Raw genomic sequence first — 27,791 nt, 5'->3', positions numbered from 1 at the left:
GAATAGTGCTAAATACCGCTGAATATATCAGTTGTTTCCGTTGTTCTCTATCAATATTGCATTCAACTATATATTTTATTTCTAAGGAAATTAGCTACCTAAGAAATTTAAAACTCTAGGCTGTTTTCTTAATTTGTTCACACATCTTTCTTTACCTTATGAGATTTTTATATAACTAGAGTATATTTCCTCCTTATAAATGCTCCAGAAGGCGGCAAGTATCATTGACTGGTTGTATGTCTAAAGGACAAGGTAGTCTATGCCCACTGTCTTATTTAAACCACAAAATACCCATTCAAAATGGGATTATGTCCCTCCTCTCTACAGATGTAAAAATGGAGAAGGGCTATGGAGATTGCCTAAGGTCATAAATATGTTAGTAAAATACATTCATCTGTTTGATTCTGAAACTTCAATACTAGCATCTACACCACCACCTGACTACGAATAATAACATTCCATATATTCAATCAGAACTGCCAAGTATACATCTCGGAAAACCACAAACACACAGATGGGATTAGTGTATTTTATCTTCATTTATTCTTTTTAATGCAAAGCTAATATAAAATTTTAAGTAGTCGACAGTATCTGACTTTAAGCACGTTTCACATTAGTACAGAACAGAATCGGCTTCATTAACTGAATTTCATACTGAATAAAGACGTTATTTACTGATAGTGCCAAGCATAATACCACGGCTTGAAGCGTCTGAAATACTTTATTTTAAAGGTGTGAATAGATGAATGAAAATGGTGTAGAAAAGCTAACTGCTATATGAAATTCAAATCATCATGTAGTCTTTTTAGTAAAATCATCTTTGGCTCCATTCCTTTCTAATGGGAAAGTCTAGAAAAGTTGATGACCTTTTTTTTTTCCTTAATGTAAGCCTACTAAATGAAAAATTTCTATCCTCTTTGGGCTCTGGATAAAATCAATCTAGAAATTTTTGTCACTTTAATCCCACTTGGTATTATGAAGAATTGCCATTTCAAGAATATTTTAAACAAAGAAAAATCAAGCATCAACACTAATTTTTAAAGTCCATGACGTAGAGCGCAAATGATGTAATTATGGAGAGAAACATATTCTCTGCGATGCACCCTAAAGCTAACACCATGCTGTTCTGCTATACACGAAGTTTCTCTCTTCCTAAAATTGTAAAGCTTAACTTTGCGATTTCATTCTGTGCACAGCAGGGCAGCCATATGCTCTAGAAAACTACATGCAAGGGAAGCAGCTTGTTGCAAAGTGGGTGAAAATGCCCTGAAATAATTCTGAACAAGATAAAAATGTCTCTAACATAGGACCGTTTCTTCATACTCCCAAGGCAGAGGAGCCCACTTTGGCGTCAGCTTTGAACACAGGAAGTCTAGCCCCTTCAAAATATTTTAACAAGGAAAATTTGAAAAGTCACAAACGTCACATTCCCTGTGACCATCTCATTCACAGATAAAACAATTAGCTGTGGTAACCATTTGGGGAAATCAGTTACACAAACTCATTTTCACCGCTGATCCTTGAAGTAAAGCTTTCCTTTTTACGCAGGGCAGTATGTGTTATCATCATCTTCCCTTGTTTGCCTAGTCCATAAAAAATGAGAAATAGCATGTTAATATAAAGAATAAGCTTCCAAGATATCTGATTAACGATTACTGGTAAGCATCATAACAATGAGGTTCAAAATCTGAAAAAATAGCATTTATGAAATAAGACCACTGTTATGAGATGATGGTTCCAGTTAATATGAAAAGATGTATGCCTCCTAAGATCTACTCAAAGGAGAACAAAAACATTGGGTCATCAGAAATTCTTAAAATCTCTGCATAAGAATAACTCAAAAGCATGGCTTGAGGCGGGTAGCAGTGGATAAAAATGTTAAAATGGTTACTTCAGATTTGTCATTTGTGAAAAAGAAATTTTCATTGCTTAATATTGCCATAAAAGTCCTCAGGCATTCAGAGTATTTACTTTTATCTAATATCTTTTAAAAATGCATAAACCTCTTACCAAGTAAATTTTAACATTTTATTTTTTCTCTTCTTTCTGTCTAATGCAGTTTATTCAACAATATGTAAAAGAATGAGAAATATATTTACTGTTATGAATGACACAGTTTTGACAATTTCACAGATGTGATGAAATATGCCAATAGAATAGAAAATGAGGATGATATTCAATAAATACTTAACGTATTTAAATTATAAATTGGTATATTTCTGGACATGGATTTTTAAATTGCTACAAATCTCAACACTGAACACAATTTTCCGCAAAATAATATAATTAGGAAAAAATCAAGAAAACAATGAAAAAACAACAAAAAAGACAAGATAGTGATAAAGCATGCAACAGTCAGTATTTATACATAGGATATCCACCTAAATGTTAACAATTCCCCATCTATGAAATATGTATTTACTCTACCAATATCGAAGTTCTTACATAAAAAATTAATAATTAATTTAATAAATGAAAATATTTCACAAGAATCATATGTAGCCAAATAATTTTTTAAAAGTTATAAATTCTCCATTCTTTTATTATTTATGCTAAACATGCATGAAAATCAGTACATCAGTTAGTCTCATAAAGAAGGACCTGGGAATTCGAGCAGGCAAATGCAATTTGCCATTTAAATAAAATAGAAGATAATGCTTAATTATTCAATCATAAAAATTTTTGATTTGGAATTCAGTTTGAAAAAATCAGTTTTTGTATCCTTCTTTCCACAATGGTTTACCTCCACCTATCAGTCAGCCTTTCAGAGAAATGAAACATGGTTAGTAGAGAAAAGTAAAACCTTATGTTTTTCTTTTCTGTTCTTTGACAACACATTAAATAAAATCATTTCAAGGTATAGAATTTAGGGTAAAAATTAAAAGCAATAAATGAGTTAAAGCTTCACTTGGGAATGCTTTCATCCCTTATTCACACATTCATTGACCTTTCCAGTAAAGTCACAACTAATCTAATCAGCTCAGTCATTCTTAAGTGCTGGCATAATTAATTATTGTCATTAAGGTTGACCCAGAAAATCCATCTGCCCTAAAATATCCCTTCCACGCATGAGTTTCCCACCGTTAGAGTCATTCTTACAGAACTAAAGTGTAGCTTTTGCTGCGTTATCTGATGTAGCTCATCAGCACTGTGATGATTCTAGTGGAGGACAAGATCTCATGGAAAGTGGGCAGAGGACAGCTACTGTGTGATACGTACTGCTCTCTGTCCACGATAATCATCCTCATGTAGGTTCTCGCTATGCAGTGTATCAGTATAACCTGCAGTCTTGTTAGAAACGCGGAATCTCAGATCCCACTCCAATCCCATCAAGTCACAATCTGCATTTGAACAAGACTGCAGGGTGACTTGTTCACATTCAAGTTTGAATGTGAACTCAGACTCCAAGTCTCTATCAACTGTTAACTGCACCTCTGTATAGCTAATTTGTCTGCCTGCTACTATTTATTTAAAATTTCTTCTTTAATTTCTTGCTAAAATGAATTCAGAAAAAGTTCCATTAGATAATATCACTTCTCTGCTAAAGCCCACCCGTGGCTTCCTATCTCATTTAGATTAAAAGAAAGCTCTTCACCGAGGCCTCAGATCCCACATGGCCTGGTTCCTGCCCGTGTCCTGCCTCATCTCCACCATTCTCCATGGCCACAACTCCAGGCACACTGGGCTTTCTTTTTCTCAAGCACAAGTCAAGCTTTTTCTAGCTCGTTGTTTTCTCTGCCGGGTGTGCTTTCTCCTCTGATCTTAGTGTGGCTGTCTCCTTCCTGTTATTCAGCTCTCAGTTTACATTTTAACTCCTCAAAGAATCCTTTACTGACCATCCAAACTAAGGTAGTCACCCATACATCACAGAGCTTGTTCTAATTTTCTGCATAGTCCTTGCTACCATCAGTTAGTTATACACTTGTTTGTTGTCTTTTTCTCCCCACTTGAATATAAACTCAATGAAACAGGGTCTACTAAGCTTTGTTCAATGCTGTACACTCAAGAAGCAGAAGAAAGTCTGGAGTGTAAGTATTCAGTGAACGTCTGTTGAAGAAAGAAACAAGAAAGGAAGCAGGAAGGAAAAGAAGGAAGGAAAAAAGGAATCAAAGACAGAAGGAAGGAGAAAGAAAAGGAGAAAAGAAACAGAATCAAAGGAAAAATAAAAACACTCAGAAAGAAAATAAGGGAAGAAAGAGAGAGAAAAAAGAAAGAGAGAGAGGTCTTGAAGAAAGTAACTCCGTCATCTTGGACACCACCTAAAAGACAACCTAGAGTGAGATCCTCAAACAGAGAGATTTTGAAATTTAAGGCATATATGTAGGCCCCAGGCTCTGGGAGAAATGTACACGTGGCTGAGTTCCCATTTACTGGGATAAGGAGAGTGCCCATCTCTAACTTTCACGATGGCAGCGTTGGATACTTCTATACTTGTTTTAACTTTGGCTATACAATTAGATAACCATAAAGATAAGTGCATGTCAACTCAAACATCAAGAGAAAATAGATGATAAATACATTAATATACGATATCTCTGGATAGATTCACAGACACTTAGGATCAGAAGGGACAGTAATAATCATATCATTGCGACACTCTTTGATGCTTAATGCTTTCTAAATACCCAATTTTCCTGAATATCTTATTAGTGATTTAAGAAGTTACTGCTTTCTGAAGCATACAGTGTATATTTGAAAAAACTCAATATTAGAACAGTCTTCTTTACAATAAACTATTTTGTATCTTCCTGAGGTTCCACACACTAAGTTCTACAACCCATGCCGGGACAGGTTTGATCTCTCTTACAGATAACAACACATCACACATATGAAGACAGCTATGATTCATCCCCACTCACATATCATACTCATTCTGTAGTAATTCTCTTAGACTTGACCAATAACTTTTCTCTGTAGTCTCATCTCTATGATTTTTCCTTTGAAAACAGAGACTATATCTTATACTTCTTTTGAATTCATCACATGCTTAGCACAGAAATAATACGCTCAATAAAATACTGATACTTGATGGACAAATATCAGTATTCACAAAGATTTAAGTAACCACCCATAAATTAACTTCCTCATTGTGATATGGCTTTGAAGATTAAAAAAAAAAAAAACGTGCTTTGGATTTACAGATTTATATCCTATAAAAGCATTAACAGAATTTTTGAAAATAGTATTAGTTTCTCGCAAACTCTTGAAAATATTTAAAATATATTTTACATGTGGCCAAATGGTCTATCAGTGAAACGTATATAGTAGGCATCCAAAAACTGTTACTTCCACACAATAAGAGTTTTTGTCATGTTACAGTCCAGTTTTTGGAACAAAGTTCTTACATATCACAGAATTTGACTTCTGAAATAAACTGCAAATTTAGTTTGGATATGTATCTGATAGTCTGCTGTTTTCCCTTTTTTGTTGAGCAATGTAAATGTTCAGATGAGCTTACTTGAAAAAAATATTGCTTACGCTAAAAATGAAAAAAATTCCTGCTTTTGTTCGGAGTAAAAGCACTGACCTAAAAATGACTAGTTTTATGCTGAATTAACCATTCTTATCATAAAGCTGGAAATAGTAAAAAAGTTCTATATAAAAACTGATGATTAAAACAGGTTTTCTTTTAAGCTTCTCTTTTGAGGAGGGAAGTCTGCATCATAGTCAATTTCAGTTCAACATAATTCCATGTCACTCTATAAACTAAACTAAAACCCTGCCTGACCCTGTTGATATGGTCCTAAGCTGTTGAACATACTATAAAAGAGCTGACTACACTCTGTCAAAACAAACAGCGGCAATTGCTGTAAATGCTCATAACACATATTTGACTCCACAAGATGTTACAGTCATCTCAGTTAAATTTCCACTAGGAAGAACAATAAAAGAGAGATTGTAATTATTATATATGTACCTGGGAACCTTTTCAGAAGAATATATTCACATTTTATACTTGAAAAGAGCCACTACCAAGGCTGCTCATTAACAGCTGACTGAACTTGTTTACATATTGAAAAAAAAAGAAATATCATTCTACTACAACATACAAGAAAAACAATGTTACAATAAATTACCTGGAGTAAACACATTTTAATGATTATTTTTAAAATGGTATGACTATAAACTTCTTGAGGAAGAAAACTCAATTGTGCTTATCATGTATATTATTTTAATCTTAATATCACCTAATACAAGGCTTTGATACATTAGATGCTTATGAATCTTAAATAAATGAAAGAAGGAATGAATACTAGTCTAGCAACACAAAGACTGGCTTTCCACATGGCCTCTGCCAGATCACAATTTCCTCTATAAAATAATGGTGTTGTGTTAGACAATCTGAAAGATTCCATCTAATTTTAAAATACATAATTCTAGAAATACAGGACACTCCACTTATAATTTTTTAATCATATTATTACATAAGTCCTGATATTTTAAGTCAACTTTGAGTTGAAATCTCTTAGGGCTGTAATATCAAACTATGGGGTTTAGAGATTATTGAAAAAGGTATTTCAAGTAAATATTAAGAAAAAATTTCAAAAGAGATCTTACAGTTAAAGCTACAAACTATTCTGATGAAATTTAAAATGTCACTAGGTATTACGTTATCTAATTTTAAACATCTGGATATTTTGCAAACTAAAAGCATCAATTGCTTTTAGGTTTATTTATACGAATGTAAATCTTCCTTTAGGCCTAGCTGAACACTTTATTTACTCAACATATTTCTATTCAGCACAAGCACCTACTCAAATCATTCTCTATGCATCTTAGTGATATAAACACACTGGACTAGATTGAAACTTTTATTCATCTTTCAAGAATTAGTCCAAACACCCTCTGTGCAGCCTTCCTTGACTTTTACGTTTTAGAGGCAGTCAGTCCCTCTACCTTACTTCAATAACATTTCAAAAATACTGCTACGGCAGTTTTTCTCTTAATAAATTTGTAATTACTCTTTTTTAAAATCAATATATACACTACTCGCTGGCACAGCCTGAATTGTTCATTTTTATACTCCTACTGTAGTACAATGTCATGCACATAGCAAGAGTTAAAACATATTTGGTAAATAATAATAAAAATAATCATAATTGGTATTTGCTGAACACAAGTCAGCAACTGTGCTCAATTTTTTCACACAACTCCCTCTGAGGCAGGTATTCTCAGTCACTATGAAGTTGCGGCTTTCCGAGTTGAAGTTATTGCTCAAGATCATACAGCTAACAAGGGGCAGAGTGAGACTCAGCCCAGCTCTCTGACCTCAAAACTAACCAGCATGGTGGGCAATTTGGTTTTATCTTCCACTGGGAGAAAATATGATTGTTTTGCACTTCCACCCAATATCGTGTTTAATCCTCAAAACAACCCTCACGAAATACTATGATGCTATTTTACAGATACGGAAATTGAGCTCGAATAATTCATGTGACCTGCACAAGGTCTCCCACACAGTAGGTGGCAAAAGCAGACTAAAATCCATTAAAAATCTGAAGTTTTTGAAATTTTTAAAAATCCAATAAAAACTAAATTTTCATTCTGAGGACTATCGGACACTAATACAGGAAACTGTGGTGTGGTGTTTATAGTTTAAAGAAGATCTAAACCCACATATTAGTATTTTTCTTTCTCTTTTACTTCTTTTAGTCTCAATGTCAAAAGATTATTTTTAAATGGAAAAATTGGAAATGGTTTTCTTTTATTATCAACAGATAAAAAGTGAAAAAATTATTTTAAGAAGATAAACAAAATTAAATTACTGATGTTTTACCAATAGTACAATAGAAAAATTATATGGATTAGTATCCTATAGAGAATTGAAAATATCTTTGGTAAATATTCTACTCTGCACATCATTTACTCTAAAAGTAAAATAAGTAGATTCTGACTAAAAGTCACCTCCACATTAACCCCACCTAGCTGGTTACATTGCTACCTTTCTTAGATTTTTTACATTAGATTTAAAATTTTTCTAACACCTTACAAAATACACTGCTTTTGGATCTTATTCTGAACTCAAACATCATGGATGTTGACAGAACGTTATCGTATACTCACCTTATATTCCACAAAGAGTTGCCTCAAGTCATTTAGAGTCCCAATAAAATGTTGGATGCATGCCAGCTGAGACTGTTTTATTCACTCTTTCACCTTCTTAGCCTAGCATGGTGCTGCCATGGAGAAGTAGTTCAAATAGAACTGTGGAGTGAATGGATAATATGAATGAAGGAAAGTACGGATTTGAAACAGAAGAAATAAAAAAAATCCAATTCATTATGGAAACTCCCAGTTTCTTTATAATTCCACTTTAAGATTCTAGAGTAGCCCAGTAGAAAATCTGGCAAGAGTACTAGTTCACTAAGTTCAACATTATAAAACATAAAAACTTGTTTATATATATAAAACTTGTTTAAAATATAAAAATCAAACGTTCCGTATAAACACTATGCAGCTTCCTGAATCTCTTATTAATTTGTTTCTTAGTTAAACTTTAAAGGTGCTCATATCCTCCACACTTATGCTTGCTTCTGACAGTTCCAGTAATACAACTGTTTTTTTCAAAGAACACAAGCTTTATTTTTTTTTTTTTCATTTGAAAAGTAAATGTCAGATAAATGTTGTCTCCTTGTAAAATTATTTGGCCCTGGTGACATCAGCATCATGGTGGAGTGAGCTTCCCCCATTGAACTCTCCCCCTCTAAGACACAACAAAAAGGACATGCACATTCCAACAGAAGCGATTCACACAATACGAGGGAGGTCTGAGGCACCCAGGCAGCCGTACACCCGAGGATGGAGGTGCTGAAATCCCCAGAGAAACTGGAAGGAGGCAAGAGGAGCTCCCTTCATTCCCCAAGGACTGTGACCCAGAGACTGAGACCACGCGGCTCTCAGAGGAGGGGGAGGAGCGGCTCCCTGCTGAAAAACGGCGCTCTCCACAGCCCGAGGGGATCCCCTACCCACGGAGCAGAGACGGAGCGGAACTGCTGCGAGGGTAGTTTCAACAAGCTAGCCCCTCAGGAGAGCAGAGAGCCACAGTGAGGGAGAAACCTCTGAGATCCGGGAGGGGAGAGTGAGCGCCCCTCCCCCACCCAGCCCACCCGACCGGCGCTTCAGCACAGCGGCGCTTCAGCTGAGCGCCGTTCCCAGATGCAGGGGCCCCCAGGTGCCCTGGCCCCACCAGCGGGGGCCGCGTGACCATCCCCCACCCCCACGGGCAGCAGCCCCCAGATGCCCGGCCAGACCAGCAGTGGGGCGAGCCTGCACCCCCACACCAGAGGCAGCAACAGCTCAGGCCCACCACGCCACAGCCCCAGCTGCTCCAGCTGGACCAACCCACGGCCCCAGCTTCCCTGGCTCCATGGTGCCATGGCCCCAGCTCCTTTAGCTTGACCGTCCCCCCACCCCTGGCTCCAGCCACTTCAGCTTGGCCTGTGCTGAGGCTCCAGCTGACTTGGCACCAGCAACTTCGGCCCAGCACACTCCAGTTCCAGCTTCTCCGGCCCAGCACACTCCAGTTCCAGCTTCTCCGGCCCAGCACACTCCAGTTCCAGCTTCTCCGGCCCAGCGCACTCCAGTTCCAGCTTCTCCGGCCCAGCGCACTCCAGTTCCAGCTTCTCCGGCCCAGCCCACACCAGTTCCAGCTTCTCTGGCCCAGGGGCGCTCCAGCCCCTGCTTCTTTGGCTCAGCGGCACTCCAGCTGCAGCTGCTTCAACCCACCCGCACCCAAGCCCCAGCTGCTTCGGCCTAGCTGTGCTCCAGTCTCAGCTGTTCCCACACTCCAGCTCCACCTCTTCCCACGCTTCCCCCGAGCAGCCTCCACTCAGCCACGCCTCAGATCAGCCAGGGGCCCATGAGAGTGCCAGAGGATTGAGGCTGGACAGAATACACAGCCCTTGACCCCCACCCAGCAGCAGCAAGAGGAAACTGCGACCATACATTTTCACTATCAGGAAAAGTAAGCCAACACCGACAGGCACCATGCAAAAATATATTAAATCTCCGGACCAAAAGGAAAATGACAAGCACACAGAAGTCAACCAGGAAAGAACAGAAATGTATAAGCTTAATCACAGAGAATTCAAATTAGCCATCATAAAAAAGCTTAATGAAATACAAGAAAACACAGACAGACAATTCAGTACAATCAGGAGTTTCTTCACAAAAGAGATTGAAAGTATAAAAAAAAACAATCAGAAATCTTAGAGATGAAAAATGCAACAGAGGAGATAAAGACATATCTGGAAGCCTTAAGCATCAGAGCTGACAATATGAAGGAAAGAATTAGCAATATTGAGGGCAGCATTGCAGAAATGCTCCAGATGGAGGAGGAAAGAGAACTAAGACTAAAAAAGAAATGAAGAAACTCCCCGAGAAATATCCAACTCAATTATGAAAGCCAACATAAGGATTATAGGTATTCCAGAGGGAGAAGAGAGGGAAAAAGGAGGAGAGAACTTGTTCAAAGAAATAATATCTGAGAACTTCTCAAACCTGGGGAAGGAGATGGAAATACCAGTGAATGAAATAAATAGATCTCCTAAATATATCAACACGAAAAGACCCTCCCCAAGGCATATAGTAGTAAAGCTGGCAAAAGTCAACAACAAAGAAAAAATATTGAGGGAAGCTAGACAAAAAAAAAAAAAAAAAACCAACATACAAAGGATTTCCTATCAGGCTTTCAGCCGATTTCTCAACAGAAACTTTACAGGCTAGGAGAGAGTGGAATAATATATTCAAAATTCTAAAGGACAAAAACTTTCAGCCAAGAATACTCTATCCAGCAAAAACATTCTTCAGATATGATGGAGAAATAATAACTATCCCAGATAAACAAAAGCTAAGGGAGTTCATTGCCACAAGACACTCACTACAAGAAGTGCTCAGAAGGCCCTCATGTCTGAGGAAAAAAAGAAAGAGGATTCAAAGTTTTGAACAAGGTGGAAAATAGGTTGACAAAACCAGAAAAATTGCAGCCCTCTATCAAAATAGATCAGCAAACACTTAAATATAAAACCAAAGATCAAGAGAAGGTAAGCACCAAGCATAAATATAACCTCATCATGTTAAACACGAACTCACAACACCAGAAGGAATAAGATGTGACAACAATAACTTAGAAGGGGAAGAGGTAAGGGATCAAATCAACCTAGTCTAAGGGAATAAGAAGCCATCAAAAAATGGACTAAGACATCCACGAGATTTTTTATTCAAACCTCATGGTAACCATTAACCAAACAATCAGAACAGAATCACACATGATAAAGAAAGAGAAAACTAAGAGAACCCCCATACAGAGCTACCAAACTAAATTGGTAGTCCAAAACACACAGGACAAGAAACAAAAGAAATGCTAAAGAACCAGAAAAAGAGTGATAAAATAACAACAACAAGCCCCCATATATCAATAATTACCCTAAATGTAAATGGACTGAACTCTCCAATCAAAAGACACAGAGTGGTGGGATGGATTAAAAAACAAGACCCAACAATATGCTGCCTCCAGGAAACACATCTCAGCTCTAAAGACAAACACAGGCTCAGAGTGAAAGGATGGAAGACAATACTCCAAGCTAATGGCAAACAAAAGAAAGCAGGTGTTGCCATACTTATATCAGACAAAGTTGACTCCAAGATAAAACAGGTAATGAGAGACAAAGAGGGGCAATATATAATGATAAAAGGGACACTCCACTAAGAAGACATATCACTTTTAAATACATACGCACCTAATACAGGAGCACCAAGGTACATAAAGCAGCTATTAACAAACCTAAAAGGAGATATTAACAACACAATAGTAGTAGGGGATCTTAACACCCCACTCTCATCAATGGACAGATCATCCAGACAGAAAATCAATAAGGAAATAATGGGCCTAAATGAAAAACTAGATGAGATGGACTTAATAGATATATATAGAGCTCTCCATCCAAACACAGCAGATTACACATTCTTCTCAAGTGCACATGGAACATTCTCAAGAATAGACCATATGTTGGGAAACAAGGCTTGCTTATATAAATTTAAGAAGATTGAAATCATAACAAGCATCTGTTCTGACCATAATGCCATGAAGTTAGAAATCAACTACAAGGAAAAATCCGGGAAAGTGACAAAGCTGTGGAGACTCAACAACATGCTACTAAACCACCAATGGATCATTGATGAAATTAAAGGAGAAATCAAATCATATCTGGAGACAAATGAAAATGAAACTACACCGTACCATCTCATATGGGATGCAGCAAAAGTGGTCCTGAGAGGGAAACTCATAGCAATACAGGCCCACCTTAACAAACAAGAAAAAGCCCAAATAAGCAACCTCAAACTACGCCTAGCAGAATTAGAAAAAGAACAAACAAAGCCTAAAGTCAGCATAAGGAGGGAAATAATAAAAAACAAAGCAGAAATAAATGAAATTGAAATTTAAAAAACAGTAGAAAGGATCAATGAAACAAAGAGCTGGTTCTTTGAGAAAATAAACAAAATTGACAAACCCTTAGTCAGACTCATCAAGGAAAAAAGAGAGAAGGCTCAAATAAAGGAAATTAGAAATGAAAAAGGAGAAATTACACTGGATACCACAGAAATACAAAAGATTATAAGAGAATACTATGAAAAACTATATGCCAACAAATTGGACAATCTAGAAGAAAAAGATGAATTCCTAGACTCATACAACCTCCCAAAACTGAATCAAGAAGAAATAGAGAACCTGAATAGACCAATCACAAGTAAAGAGATTGAAACAGTAATCAAAAACCTCCCAAAAAATAAAAGTCCAGGACCAGATGGCTTCTCTGCATAATTTTACCAAACATTCAAAGAAGACTTAATACCTATCCTTCTCAAACTATTCCAAAAAATAGAGGAAGATGGAACACTTCCCAACACATTCTACGAGGCCAACATCACCCTGATACCAAAGCCAGACAAGGACAATACTAAGGAGGAAAACTACAGACCAATATCCCTGATAAACATAGATGCAAAAATCCTCAAGAAAATATTGGCAAACCGAATACAGCAATACATTAAAAAGATCATACACCATGATCAAGTGGGATTTATACCAGGTACACAGGGATGGTTCAACATCTGCAAATCAATCAATGTGATACACCACATTAACAAGACGAGGAATAAAAACCATATGATCATCTCAAGAGATGCAGAGAAGGCTTTTGACAAGATCCAACATCGGTTTATGATAAAAACTCTCAACAAAATGGGTACAGAAGGAAAGTACCTTAACATAATAAAAGCCGTATATGACAAACCCACAGCCAACATCATACTCAATGGGGAAAAACTGTAAGCCATCCCTCTGAGAACAGAAACAAGACAAGGGTGCCCACTCTTGCCACTCTTATTCAACACAGTACTAGAGGTTCTGGCCAGACCAATTAGGCAAGAAAAAGGAATAAAAGGAATCCAAATAGGCAACAAAGAGGTGAAACTCTCACTGTTTGCAGATGACATGATCTTATATATAGAAAACCCTAAAGAATCCATTGGAAAACTATTAGAAATAATCAACAACTACAGCCAAGTGGCAGGGTACAAAATCAACTTACAGAAATGAGTTGCATTTCTATATACCAACAACGAACTAATACAAAGAGAACTTCAGAAGACAATCCCATTTACAATTGCAACAAAAAGAATAAAATATCTAGGAGTAATTTTAACCAAGGAAGTGAAAGACCTATACAATGAAAACTATAAGACATTACTGAGTGAAATCAATGATGACATAAAGAAATGGAAAAATATTCCATGCACTTGGATTGGAAGAATAAAAATTGTTAAAACATCCATACTACCTAAAGATTCAATGCAATCCCAATCAGAATCCCAAAGACATTCTTCACAAAGAATACTAACGTTCATATGAGAATGTTAGTTCAAGAGACCTCGTATAACTAAAGCAATCCTGAAAAAGAACAACAAGGCTGGAGGCATCAACAATCCCTGACTTCAAAACATACTACAAAGCGATAGTAATTAAAACAGCATGGTGCTGGTACAAAAACAGACACACAGACCAATGGAACAGAATTGAAAGTCCTGAAATAAAACCTCGTATCTATGGGCAGCTACTCCTTGACAAAGGAGCTAAGGACATACAGTGGAGAAAGGCAAGTCTCTTCAACAAATGGTGCTGGGAAAAATGGACAGCCACGTGCAAAAGAATGAAAGTAGACCATCTTCTTTCACCATACACGAAAATTAACTCAAAATGGATCAAAGACCTGAAGGTGAGACCTGAAACCATAAAATTCCTGGAGGAAAATATAGGTAGTACACTACTTGTCATCAGCCATAAAAGGATCTTTTTGACTTCCATGTCTACTCAGACAAGGGAAACAAAAGAAAAAGTAAACAAATGGGACATCATCAGATTAAAGAGCTTCTACAAGGCACATGAAACCAGGATCAAAATGAATAGGGAACCCACCAGCTGGGAAAAAATATTTGCAAACCATGTATCTGACAAGGGGTTAATCTCCATAATATATAAAGAACACACACCAATGAGTAACAAAAAAACAAACAACCCAATCAAAAAATGGGCTGAGGAAATAAACAGACACTTCTCCAAAGAAGATATACAGATGGCCAATAGGCACATGAAAAGATGTTCAACATCACTAACCATCAGGGAAATGCAAATCAAAACCACACTAAGATATCATCTTACACCCGTTAGAATGGCTATAATCACCAAGACAAAAAGCAACAAACGCTGGAGAGGCTGTGGAGAAATGGGAACCCTAATCCACTGCTGGTGGGAATGCAAACTGGCACAGCCTCTATGGAAAACAGTATGGAGATTCCTCAAAAAATTAAAAATAGAAATACTTTATGATCCAGCTATCCCACTACTGGGCATCTACCCAACAAACCTGAAATCAACAATCCAAAGAGGCTTATGCACCCCTGTGTTCATCGCAGCATTATTCACTATAGCCAAGACATGGAAGCAACCCATGTCCCTCGACTGATGACTGCATAAAGAAGATGTGGTATATATATACCATGGAATACTACTCAGCCATAAAAAAAGACAAAATCGTCCCATTTGCAACAACATGGATGGACCTGAAGGGTATCATGTTAAGTGAAATAAGCCAGAGAGAGAAAGACAAACAGTGCATGATTTCACTCATATGTGGAAGATAAACCAACACACGGACAGATAGAACTGTTTGGTGGTTACCAGGGGTTAGGAGGGTGGGGGGTGGGGAAAAGGGGTAGAGTGATGCACTTATATGGTGACTGACAAACAAAAATGTACCACAAAAATTTCACAATAAAAAAAAAAGAAAAAAAATTATTTGACCCTGTGTTAAATAAATGATAAAGAGATGAATACCCAAATGCTTACTTGACAATAGATATATAATAATGATAGAAATTAAACAATATAACTCTTTTCTATAAACAACCATAGAGAATATATTTTTGAAGCTAGATGCCAAATGTTTGAGAAAAATTGTAATAAAATTAAATTTAAAATGATGTTGGCTTGTTATTTTGTGACTATGACAAAATTGGTAAAAATAATTTGTTTTGGTTAAAGTGGTATTATTTATATTCAAAAATAAAAATAAAAAAGTACAAGAGTATTTTTTATCTCTTACATAAAATGTAATGGATAAATGCAAAATTTGTTTTAAAATTACGACATAAACTAACATTTTTTGCTTCATGATTAACTTTTTTTTGCCTCAACTTTTCTGACAATTTTAAAGCAAATATTCTTAAATAAAAATATATTTTTTTAAATCAAGGATTTTTTCCCACAGATACACTATTATGTCTACATTTCCTTTCCTGTTCACCCTCATAACCCCTATACAAGAACTATGAAAATAATGTATTTGTATACTAAGGCAATATACCAAGTACAGAGAGTTACGTACATCTTAATGCCATGATAAATCTTAGATATTTTAGTACAGACAGCCTGAATTTCCCAGGACATCTGAAAGTCTGAAGCATGTAGCATATAGAATAACATTTGTGTAGCCAAAATAAGGAAAGAGTGAAACAGTCATAGCTTATAATTCTACCTAGAATTCCAAAATAAGTATATTCGACAGATAAAAATATTAGGAAGAAAGGTAGTAAACCTAATATTTAAGTCTGCAAACATTTAACTTTTATTTCATGCTGACATGGTGAAGTGTAATGTGTCAGAATAATTTCATCCGACAACTTTTCTGTTTCTATTTTCTATTATAGGAAAATGTCATTCTCTCCAAAATGTATCCAATAGTTAATATATGAAAAAAATACTGCAGCACTATTTACTTTCTCTAAAAACTAACAGTATCAATCTTGAAAATATGTTCTCAACCCAAAAACTAGAACAATTATACAGCTAAATACTTTCAAATGAACTGTTTAGTGCTTTCCAAATGGGTAACCCAATTTGATCAATGATTTCCTACTGATATCTGCTATTTTTGGATTAGTATTCTCAAATCTAACAAAATGTAAAAATCATATCTTAAAATTATAACACTTTAAAATATTTGATAACATACAAGCTCCAAATTTCTTTCTTGATAATTGATGTAACTGCTCAATTTGTGTCATTTACTGTTACACAGATGTATAACAGTATAATGTGTATATACATATATATACAAGTCAATACACACGTAGGTAAAATACTTTTCTGATATAACTATAATGAATTATTTTTGTTAAATTATAAACTCATTTCTTTAGAGGATTTGGAATTGAATAAAAATAATGATGCTAACAGTATACTCTTGTAAGAAAGTTAGAACATGTAATTTACAATAACTAATTTTATTTACTATCAGTCTGTCATTTTAGAAGTCAGATGTTGTATCATGAATGGCTTCTTTCAAAATTTATAATATCTCTGTGAACAGTAAGGCAGAGAATTTCTATAAACTGCTATTGATTTATACACCTAGCTAAGAAAGTGTCACCTCAAACCAAGGAGTTGTAAAGAGTTCCCTGGTTCTAAAGGGACCTAAGCCTTTTTTTCTAAAGCATCTATTTAGCAAATTTAAAATGAAGGAAAAAAACCATATTTTTTGAAAGTAAAAAGTATAATAATTGTAATACAGATGCAGAAGATAGAAGGCCAGGAGAATATCCATTTTAGGAGATAAAAAGGAATGAATGGAACATAATATAAAATTTAAATTCACAAAAAATTCTAAAATACGTTAACAGTACACACACACTTTAGATCTTTCTGTACTTCCAACAGAAAGAACACACACTGTGTATTTCTCTATGAACAAACTGAAAGGACAGGTATCACAAGCACCAACTGCAAGACCCTGCTCTAAATCACCTACCAAAGAAATGTTAAATTCAAGTAGGTGCCATAAAAATACAAATTTGTCAATTTATAAAAACATTAAAACATTACGTATTACAAGGTATACGCATTAACTGCCAACATGCCATCAAGCAATAACTGCTTCTAGTGACCATATTTAACTTACAAGATTAACCTGATCTTTTTAACAAGTATGTTTCAGTAATAAGCATGTAAAACTTCTTTCATCAGAGATAAATTAAACTATGTTGTGGTCTTTCCTACAGGTTAAGAAAATGTTCCAAGACATCATCTGTCCATTCCTTCCACTGTCCTGCGGGCTTCTCAAAGGCAGGGATAGTACTATACTCCTATGGCACTTGTCATAGGAGTCTATGATTGAATGAACAGATGCAATCTTGTCGATTCTGGCTCATTTAACTAACGGCATTTGGTTGGGAGGACTTCCTTTCTTAATTATGAATTAGAAAAGGAGGAAGTAATAGAAGAATGAATGTTCAAGATGAAGCACTTTCATGTGTAAAGCTATTTTTGAACACATAAAAACTATGTATGCTCTAATAAATTTTTAACAACTTTCATTAAATGTAAGACATGTAGACATACGCACAAGGAGCTATTTCCTTTGTTTTATTCTGCTTTTCATGTGCTAAACAATTTCCATTCATTTTTATTGTTATTTATTGCTTTTTAAGTTTGACATAACTGTGTTATGAGGATAAATTTTGTTTATTTCTTCGTTTAAAAGTAAATGGAGGCTCCATGTTACAGCCCTATAAACATTAGAATTTAAGACTTTTTTCTACATCCTGTACTGGCACAACAGAACACTTCTTCAGAACATATTTAGCATGGACGCTGCTAAATGGTCACTCCTTCCATATCACCCTTAGAAGAAAGACCAAGAAACTACACTGATACCAGAATAAAAGCTAGGTACTATAGCTGTGGTGTCTGCTTTACCATCTTTCAGGTAAGGTTTACCACTGGATACGAATTTCTGAGAAAAGACTATTTGCTTTATAAATGTTTCTGCAGTGTAGTTTTAAAAAGTGACTAGAAGTATACTGCAATTAGATCATGTTTTTGGATTACACAGTAAAAACTCATAATGGATTCAGCAGCATATTAACCAGAGGCTCCTGAATCTGTGAAAAATATTTTACTTCACAATATATTAAAATAAAAGAAGAGAGGTTGGCCAGGTGGCGCAAGGAGTTAAGTGCATGCACTCCGCTGCATCGGCCCCCGGGTTTGCTGGTTCGGATCCCGGGAGCACACCCACGCATCACTTGTCAAGCCATGCTGTGGCGGCTTCCCATATAAAGTAGAGGAAGATGGGCACCGATGTTAGCCCAGGGCCAGTCTTCCTCAGCAAAAAGAGGAGGATTGGCAACAGATGTTAGCTCAGGGCCAATCTTCCTCACAAAAAATAAATAAAATAAAAGAAAAGAAGAAAAATTACACTGACCACTATTTGATGAGAAAAATAGCAACTAAATATGTTCAAAAGCACTGAAAAATTACTTTTCAAAAATTCATTTATAGAGACTTACATACTAGGAATATGCAAGATCCAAAAGTTTAAAATGGAATTAGACCAATTTAGTAAGAAATGATATATATTCAATTTTATAACTACTTAAAATCTAATATAGTCCTCCTCTTGAAAAATCACTAAACATAAGTAATGTGGTTCAGACACTCCAATTTTTTTTTTTTTTTTTTGGTGAGGAAGATCAGCCCTGAGCTAACATCCATGCCAATCCTCCTCTTTTTGCTGAGGAAGACTGGCCCTGAGCTAACATCTATTGCCAATCCTTCTCCTTTTTTTCCCTTTTTCTCCCCAAAGCCCCAGTAGATAGTTGTGTCATAGCTGCACATCCTTCTAGTTGCTGTATGTGGGACGCGGCTGCAGCATGGCGGGAGAGGAGACGCATCGTGGCGCCCGGGCATCCGAACCGGGGCCATCAGTAGCGGAGCGCGCGCACCCAACTGCTAAGCCACGGGGCCGGCCCCTCCAGTATTTTTTTTTTTTAATCCTAAACTTCTATTTAGGCTACCAGGCTAGTCTGTGGCTAGTACTTATTCTTGCGTATAGAAGGTGGAAATATGAAATTCACATGACGCCCCCTTTTTAGTTGAAAGAAAACTTAGTTATATATTGAACCACTGTACTTAGGTTCTACAGTAAGTTCCAAGAATCGGCAAACAGCCGATGGACCAGCACCGGCGGAGGGGGGCGCCCGGGCTGCGGGGCGGGGGGCGCACTAGATTTAGCCAAGGGCGGGCAGAAACCACACGCCCTCCCCGACCCCCCCATCCGGCTGACCCGCCCCCCAGCCCCGCCCCCAGCCCGAGCCCCAACTCCCCGCAGGGACAGGCTGAGGGCGCGGGGCTCCTGCACCAGCCGGGAACGCGCCTCCCGCCCCCGGCCCCGCCGCCACCAGCCCGGCCCCCGAGCCGAGGGAGAGCAGGACATGTGCGGTGTCCACCTCGGCAGCCGGACAGCCGGGAGCGCGAGAGCGCGGCGCAGGCGGCAGAGCGCGGGGGAGGCGGCGAGGACGAGGGGAGAGCGCGCAGCACTCGCCCGCCCAGGCGAACTGCGTCCTCTGCTCTGCCCAACCCTGAGCTGCAGCTCGGCCGCCCACGCGCACGTTCGCCTCTGCGGGGAGCGGGGAGGGTGGTGTTCCCGGAGCCCCGCAAAAATCTGTATAGAGGAGCAGAGCTCACGTGCAAGAAACATCGCTTAGATAATGTATAACTAGTTGTAAGCACCTAATTAGGTGGCTCTGATCATTTTAACAGCAGGGACTCACTGTTGGCAAACCCAAAGGGGACCAGCCAGGAAGAAGAGAGATGATCCCAAGGGTTTACTACAGCTTTGTTTCAAGGCTACTATGATCGGCATGCAACCATCAAATTCAGAAAGTATCCTGTAGGCAAACCAGCCTTCACCGGCATCAAAGTACACGCTTTGGGAAGAGCTCTGGGTTGCCTAACCAGGAGTCCTCCCACCAAATACCCACTTCCTCCCACATACCCAAATCTTTTCTCTCTTCACTGGTTTTAGGCTCAGGTCAGGTCTCACTTGCCTGAAAAGAAAAATCTTGTTCTGAATTCCTTCCTATGCCTTTAATTCTTGCCCTAGTGCTTTTTCCTTTCAGAGTTCAACTTCTCAACAATTCCTCTAAGTCTGGCTTCATTTTAATACTAACACAGTCTACCTGACTCCCATCAACAGGACTCCACCAGCTCCAAATTACAGAGTTTACTTCACTTTCTCTCCCCTTTGACCATGGTTATGCAGCACCTTAAAAGTTATTAAACCCTACTTTATTCTTCCTCCAAATATAAATTTCTGATTCAAGCTGTTCTTATCAGGAAACCCCTATTTCATCCTCTTACCTTATACTTAGGGAAACAGCCTTCTTTGATTCCCTGTCTCTGGTTCCTGACCTATTCTCCTACATAATTCACACATGGCTGCCAAAATAATGTCCCCCAACATTTTCCAGTTCATTCCTTTAATCAGATGTCACAGAGGTGACGTCTCTGGTTAAACCTGGCAAACCCAATACATGTGTTTATCTCCATGACTTCCTGAAACCGTATTAAAAGGACAGTAAAGACATTTCAAAAAACATAACCAGCAAGGACAATGAAACCAGGAAGAGAAAACAGCAGAGGAGAGATGCCCACCACTGTGGAGACATCTGACTTCACAGAGCACTGAACATGAGCACCTAAGGGGTGCGGGGGAGAGATGCCAGTCAGAATCTCAGCAAATCTCCCTTAATTGAACTAACCGTGGCTTAGCGGTTAAGAGCGCGCGCTCCGCTGCTGGCAGCCCGGGTTTGGATCCTGGGCGCGCATCGACACACCGCTTCTCCGGCCATGCTGAGGCGGCGTCCCACATACAGCAACTAGAAGGATGTGCAGCTATGACATACAACTATCTACTGGGGCTTTGGGGAGAAAAAGGGAAAAAAAAAAAAAACTGAACTGCCAAGAGAAAAAGCAGCGATGGGTGATTCAGTTGAAAATAAGAAGACTGGCTTAATCCGTTCAGGCAGCTATAACCAAGATACCAGAGACTGGGTGGCTTAAACGATATTCATTCCTCCCGGTTCTGGAGGCTGGAAACTCCAAGATCAAGGCACCGGCAGATTCGGTGTCTGGTGAGGGCCCCCTTCCTAGTTCACAAATGGCCATCTTCCCGTGTCCTTACATGGTAGAAAGTATAGGAGAGCTCCCTGGGGTCCCTTTTAAAAAAGCACTAATCCCATTCATGAAGTTTCCACTCTCATGACTTCATCATCTCCCAAAGGCCTCACCTCCTAATACCATCACATTGGGGGTTAGCATTTCAACGCATGAATTGGGGAGGGGGGAGGGGGAGGGCAAAAAATTCAGTCCATAACAAAAACTTATAAAAATCTACTTAAGGAACTCCCCTAGGTCTCCTCTCCTCTTCCAACTAAGCCAGTGACAAGGTGAACACATGTTGGGCAGTCAAAACACAGAGGCCCACCAAAGGAAACTCACTTTAAAAATAAATATGTACCATTAGCAGTTTTAAATATATTATAGTCCATTAGAGCAGAACAGGATCTTGATTATCATCTACTCCAACACTTTCATATAAGGATGAGGAAATTTAGGCCTATCTATGGAAGTGCCTTGCTCAAGCCCACTGTCAAATCATTGACAAAACTGATGTTTAAACATGGGCCCCTTGACTCCCAACAAAATGCTCTGAAGCGGCTTTGCAACTATAAACTTCAAGACTGCAACATGAGAAAGTATGTTCAAATAAGAATGTCATCCTGGTATTAAAATTTTCACAACTCAGTAATAAGAAAACAGATGACAATAAAAATAGGCAAAAAGTTATTGAACACTTCACTGAGGAGATACAGAAAACAAGAATACAAGAAGATGCTCAACATCGCTGATCCTTAGGGAAATGCAAATTAAAATGAGGTACCACTATCCACTTAGGAAAATGACTAATTACAATATCACACTGAGAACTGATACACCTATATTAAAATGGTTATTATTTAAAAAACTGCAAGTTGCAAGTCGGGCCAGGATGAAGAGTAATTGGAATTTTTACACATTGCTGGTGGAATGCAATGCACTACAGCCACGCTGGAAAACAGTCCAGCAACTTCTCAGAAAATTAAAGATGCACTTACCACTTAACTCAGCAATTGCACTCCTAGTTACTCACCTAAGTGAAACAAACGTTCACACAAAGACTTGTACACAAATGTTTATGACACTTCACTCATAATCACCAAAAACTGACAAATGGTGAATAAATTTGATAGAGTCATACAATTATGCATTCTTCACCAATAAAAAGGAACGAACTGCTACATGCAACAACATAGAGGAATCTCAAAAATGCCGTAACAGAAAGAATCCCCCACCACAAACTACATGACTGCATAGTGTATGATTTTTCTACATGACATTCTGAGAAAAAGAAAGACTATACAGAGGAATCACAACCATGGCTGCCAAGGGCTGGGAGTGAGGAGGGGGAAGGAACTACAAAGGGACACAAGGCAACTTTTGGGGGTGAGGGAAGCATTCAATATCCTTCTTGTGGCTACAAGAGTGTATATGTTCATCAAAATACATAAAATGGCTCACCTAAGAAGGGTGAATTTTACTATAAATGACACTTCAACAACCTGACTTCAAGAAAACAAAAATAATTTTAAGACATTTTGGCTTGCCTGTCAATAACATGAAGAAGATAATATGTATATTTCTTGTGCTTGGAAGCATAAGATACGAACAAAATAAACTTACTCTTTCAAAGGAAAGGATACGAAGTCATTTTAAATTCTCTAAAACAGATCATCCTCCTTAATTTTTGAAGAATTAAACATCAACTATTACTATATATGTGCAAATATACATTCAAACTATAAATATTCTAAATTGCTTATCCTTGCACAGTAAAGGAATACTTTCATCATTTTCCCATAATTACATTCCCAATATATTTCCATTTCCATAACTATATTATTGCTTACAATGACTCCTTGAAGCCTCTTGAAGCAATACTGACCTCAAGAGAATGATCTAAAAAACAAACATTTGAAAACAAAAAATGTAAATAAGCCAGCCATTTCCTTTATCCACTTGAGTCCAATAATTTCATGTCTTTTTGAATGACCTGACTAAATAAAATAAACAGTTATGTTGGACCTAGACTTCATTTTTTCTCATTTCATAATTTTTAGAACCACTGCAGTTAAAGCACATAGGAAATGTTAAATATAAATGACCAGTGTATACTCACTCAAGGGGTGGTTCAAGTATAAGTCCTAACTCTCCCATAACTGTTTTCATATTAAGCACAACAATATATGAGTACTTCTGAATTAACAATTGAATTTTAAACATCTCTACCTTCATCACTAAACAGAGCTCTTATTTCTACATTTCTAGGAATAGAACTTGAACAGCTTCAGATTTACTCAAAGTTAGACATAAGTATCTTCAAATACCTACTCAAGAGCACCACTGATCTATTTCTCCAAAAACCATCTATACGTAAATTATTTCTAAGGAAATGTGTGAAATTTTAAAGATTATTGTGGGAAAATATGTGTCGAGAAAGGATATGGCTGATAAATCTAAGAGAAGGTGTATATCAACTCCATTCCACTTCCCTTTCCCTCCCCCCCTCTTAAAATCACAGAAACAAATTAAAATGAAACAGAAACTTTTGGAATAGAGTTTCTTTAAACAGAGCACAATATTACTTCTATTTTGGCAGCGTCTCTCTATTTCAAATTTAGGTTCCCATAGTTATCAATAAGTACGTAGACAAATACATAATCTGCAAAACTTGTTAAATATGATTTATAGCAGCTAATAAATTTTCACAAATTCTGATTTTCTCACTTCTCTACCTACAACATTTAAGTAGAGATTTTAACAACTGAACTACTCATACCTTTTGCCAGGTTAATATCAATAATAATAATGTACAATATTTATTGAGGGCTACTTACTATTGTATTCTAAGTGCATACTATTCTAAGCATACTCATTTTATTTAGTTCCAGAAAATAGTACCTATACAGGATAAAATACAATGGAAGCAGAGACTTTTATTATGGTGGATTGCTGTGAAATGATAAATATTGTAAATACTGCTATTTTATTAACTGGAAAACCATCACAGTGTTTACTCCAGTCATTCTAAGAGAAGAGGGCATTACAATTTATAGTGACGTCATCCAGTGTGTATTAAACATTTATTTTACTCATCTGGTATATGATAGTTTAAGACTAGGCTTATAATCAGCTCTCAAAAAGCTTGAACTCACTCATACATACCTTTACTATTCAATGTGATTACTTTAGTATATGTTCAATGTTATTTTTTTATTTTATATATTATTACTTTTGTTTTCCTTTTACTTATATCATGTCAAGCCTGGGACCGCTCAAAGAATGCCTGATAAAAGAAATGTGATTTTCTACATTACCTACCTCTATTAGGTTCAGTGATTTTTCTTCCTCTCAATTCATTTTTCAAGCAGAGCCTAGTTTTAGATTACTTCAAGTACAGTGTCCTCTACTACACTGAAGACTTTCTGATATGATTATGACTCTATTTGAAAAAATTAACAAATATACTGGGATTCCTTTAGAGCCATGACTATAACTATCTCTTTTTTTCTTTACTATGTCTTTAATTTTAATATTAATTGTGCATCAATACCTATAAAACCGCCAAACTCCAAGATCTCAAGTTACCTCTGCTTAGGACATCAGGAAAGTACCAGTTTATTAAATAGTTTATTATTATTAAATGAAACAAAACATAAAACCACATTTTATTAATTTCCCAGCAAAAAAATGCAAGCATACTCAGGGAGAATTCTATAGAAAATGTAATAAAGGGGCTGGCTCCGTGGCTTAGCGGTTAAGTGCGTGCGCTCTGATGCTGGCGGCCCGGGTTCGGATCCCGGGCACGCCCCAAGGCACCACTTCTCCGTCCAACGTGAGGCCGAGACCCACGTACAGCAACTAGAAGGATGTGAACCTATGACATACAACTATCTACTGGGGCTTTGGGGGGAAAAAAAATGAATAAATAAAATCTTTAAAAAAAAAAAAAAAAAGAAAATGTAATAAAGGAACCGTTTAAGAGTTGTGGGACAGGAACCAGAATGGAATGCTGTGGCGCCAAAGGTAACAGGTTTCCATATTAAGGACCACAGTCCCCATGGGAATTGATTTCCACCCTGTGAAAAATGGGGACAGCTGCAGACAATGAGAGCTGGTGCTGGGACTGTTACAGGGGACAAAATCAGTTCCTTCTACGGCTAAACTCAAAAGGAAGTCAGAGGGCAAGGGAGTCTGCAGAGAACAAGGCAGAGCAGGGCAGGTGAATGTGGACTGGGGCAAAGGGAAGGGGCAGACAGTAACAGCACACTTATCAACATGCTCACAGTTTATTTAAAGACACCAAAGGTGCAAGTCTAGTAACAACAGAAGAAAACCGTAGTCCAGATACAGAATATGTATGTACTAGAATACTTAAAGTCAAACATTCATAAAGATAACATAAAAACTACCACATAAGGATAAATAATGCTTCTAGAGAGGTCTTTTTTCCTAAGCTAAGAAGCCATTCAACAAATAATTGCCAAGAGTCTTCTACACACCAAGCACTCTTGCTGGGGAAACATCAGTGAACACAGGGCCAGCTCTTTCACTGTAGTGAAGGAATATCATATAATAGATTTTAGCCAGATTAACAGAAGAAACGGTAAATCTGTGCATCACAAAGCAGAGGAGAATAAAAGGACTGGGCAATTAAGGGGTGCACGGCCTACTTCTCACCCCCCCTTATACTCTTCATGGAGGACACCTTCCGACAGGGTGAGTGTGCGCTCTCCAGCAGCTCTGGGAAGTGTCCAGCAGAAGTCTCCATGGCAAAGCTGGGCCCCCACAAAAGGAAAGGAGCCCTTGTGAGAAAAACAACTCTGGGGAGACATACCAGAAAACTCCTCCTTCTCAACATGCATTTGTCTCTGGAGTTTCCCCTAAAAATAGATCTCTAAAAGGAAAGAATATTTAAAGGTTAGAGTCAGAAAATGATTGCCTTCCTTTTTGGATATTTCCTTTTGTTCATGCCATTTTATCTTCTTAGACAATTTTAAAGCTGACAACTATTAACATGACAACTGGGAATGGGTTCTCCTCTCCTATGTCATTTTTCAGCTCAGATACAATTTTGTTCCTCAAAAGTTCTATAAATCTAACTTTAAAAATAGAATGTATTTTAAAACTGATCTTTTGGCCGGCCCCGTGGCTTAACGGTTAAGTGCGTGCGCTTGGCTGCCGGCGGCCCGGGTTCGGATCCCGGGTGTGAACCAACGCACCGCTCCTCCGGCCATGCTGAGGCCGCGTCCCACGTACAGCAACTAGAAGGATGTGCAGCTATGACAGACAACTATCTACTGGGGCTTTGGGGGGAAAAAAAAAAAAATCTTAAAACTGATCTTTTATGGTATAGTGTCCTATAAAATCCCTTGAATTAGGAGTGTTCGCTGAATTAATATCACAGTAGAAACATTTCATGGTGTACAGCTCTATGAATATCTTTGAATAAGTAATGCTCATCAAATAAATACCAGAGTAAAACAAATTTAAGCACACTGTATCTACATTTTCCCTTCTATCAGTTTGAGTTAAAGATAACATATGTTTATGAAGATGAATATAGGCATTTATATTTAGCATCTTATAAATATTTATATTTATAATGTTATGTTATATAGCCAAATTTCAGATGAACAATATTAAATAACCAAGTAAATGGATTATTTACTTCACTTTTATTTTTTTTATTTTATTTATTTATTTTTTTTAAAGATTTTATTTATTTATTTTTTCCCCCCAAAGCCCCAGTAGATAGTTGTGTGTCATAGCTGCACATCCTTCTAGTTGCTGTATGTGGGACGCGGCCTCAGCATGGCCGGAGAAGCAGTGCGTCGGTGCGAGCCCGGGATCTGAACCCGGGTCGCCAGCAGTGGAGCGCGCTCACTTAACCACCAAGCCACGGGGCCGGCCTACTTCACTTTTAGAAGAAAGTTAAATTGTGGTACACAATTAGCTTATGAGTTCATGTCAGAAATATATTCACAAAAAAAACACATAATTTGTATATCTTCTCGCACATGTATACACACAGAGTCAAGCAGTTTTGGACACGTGAAGTTTGCAATGCTTATGAGAAGTCCAAGCAGAGCTTCAAATACTCACTTGGATACAGGAGTCACTAGTATATACATATGGCAATTAAAGCCACATTTCTAGATAGAGGCACCAAGAGAATGAGTGCAAACAGAGAAGACAAGACCAAGACTTCACTCTGCCTCTGGTTCCATCCCCCAGG

At 37.6% G+C, this 27,791-nt stretch overlaps 1 long non-coding RNA gene across 1 annotated transcript in view; it reads right to left on the bottom strand.

Moving 5' to 3' along the window:
* Window positions 1–529: 529 nt before the first annotated feature.
* LOC147917157 (uncharacterized) overlaps window positions 530–27,791 on the bottom strand; it is a 32,900-nt gene continuing 5,638 nt past the window's right edge. The window contains exons 2-3 of the long non-coding RNA XR_015552328.1: window positions 8,065–8,205; window positions 530–1,583 (exon numbers count right to left, since the gene is read on the bottom strand). This is a non-coding gene — a long non-coding RNA (uncharacterized LOC147917157). The remainder of the gene's footprint in view (window positions 1,584–8,064; window positions 8,206–27,791) is intronic.

The sequence above is a fragment of the Ceratotherium simum genome, chromosome 5 (assembly GCF_057802395.1).
Source record: "Ceratotherium simum simum isolate JZ-2026a chromosome 5, ASM5780239v1, whole genome shotgun sequence".
Lineage (NCBI taxonomy): Eukaryota > Metazoa > Chordata > Mammalia > Perissodactyla > Rhinocerotidae > Ceratotherium > Ceratotherium simum.
Note: the sequence above shows the minus strand (reverse complement) of the source record. Positions and strands in the feature narration are given on the sequence as shown.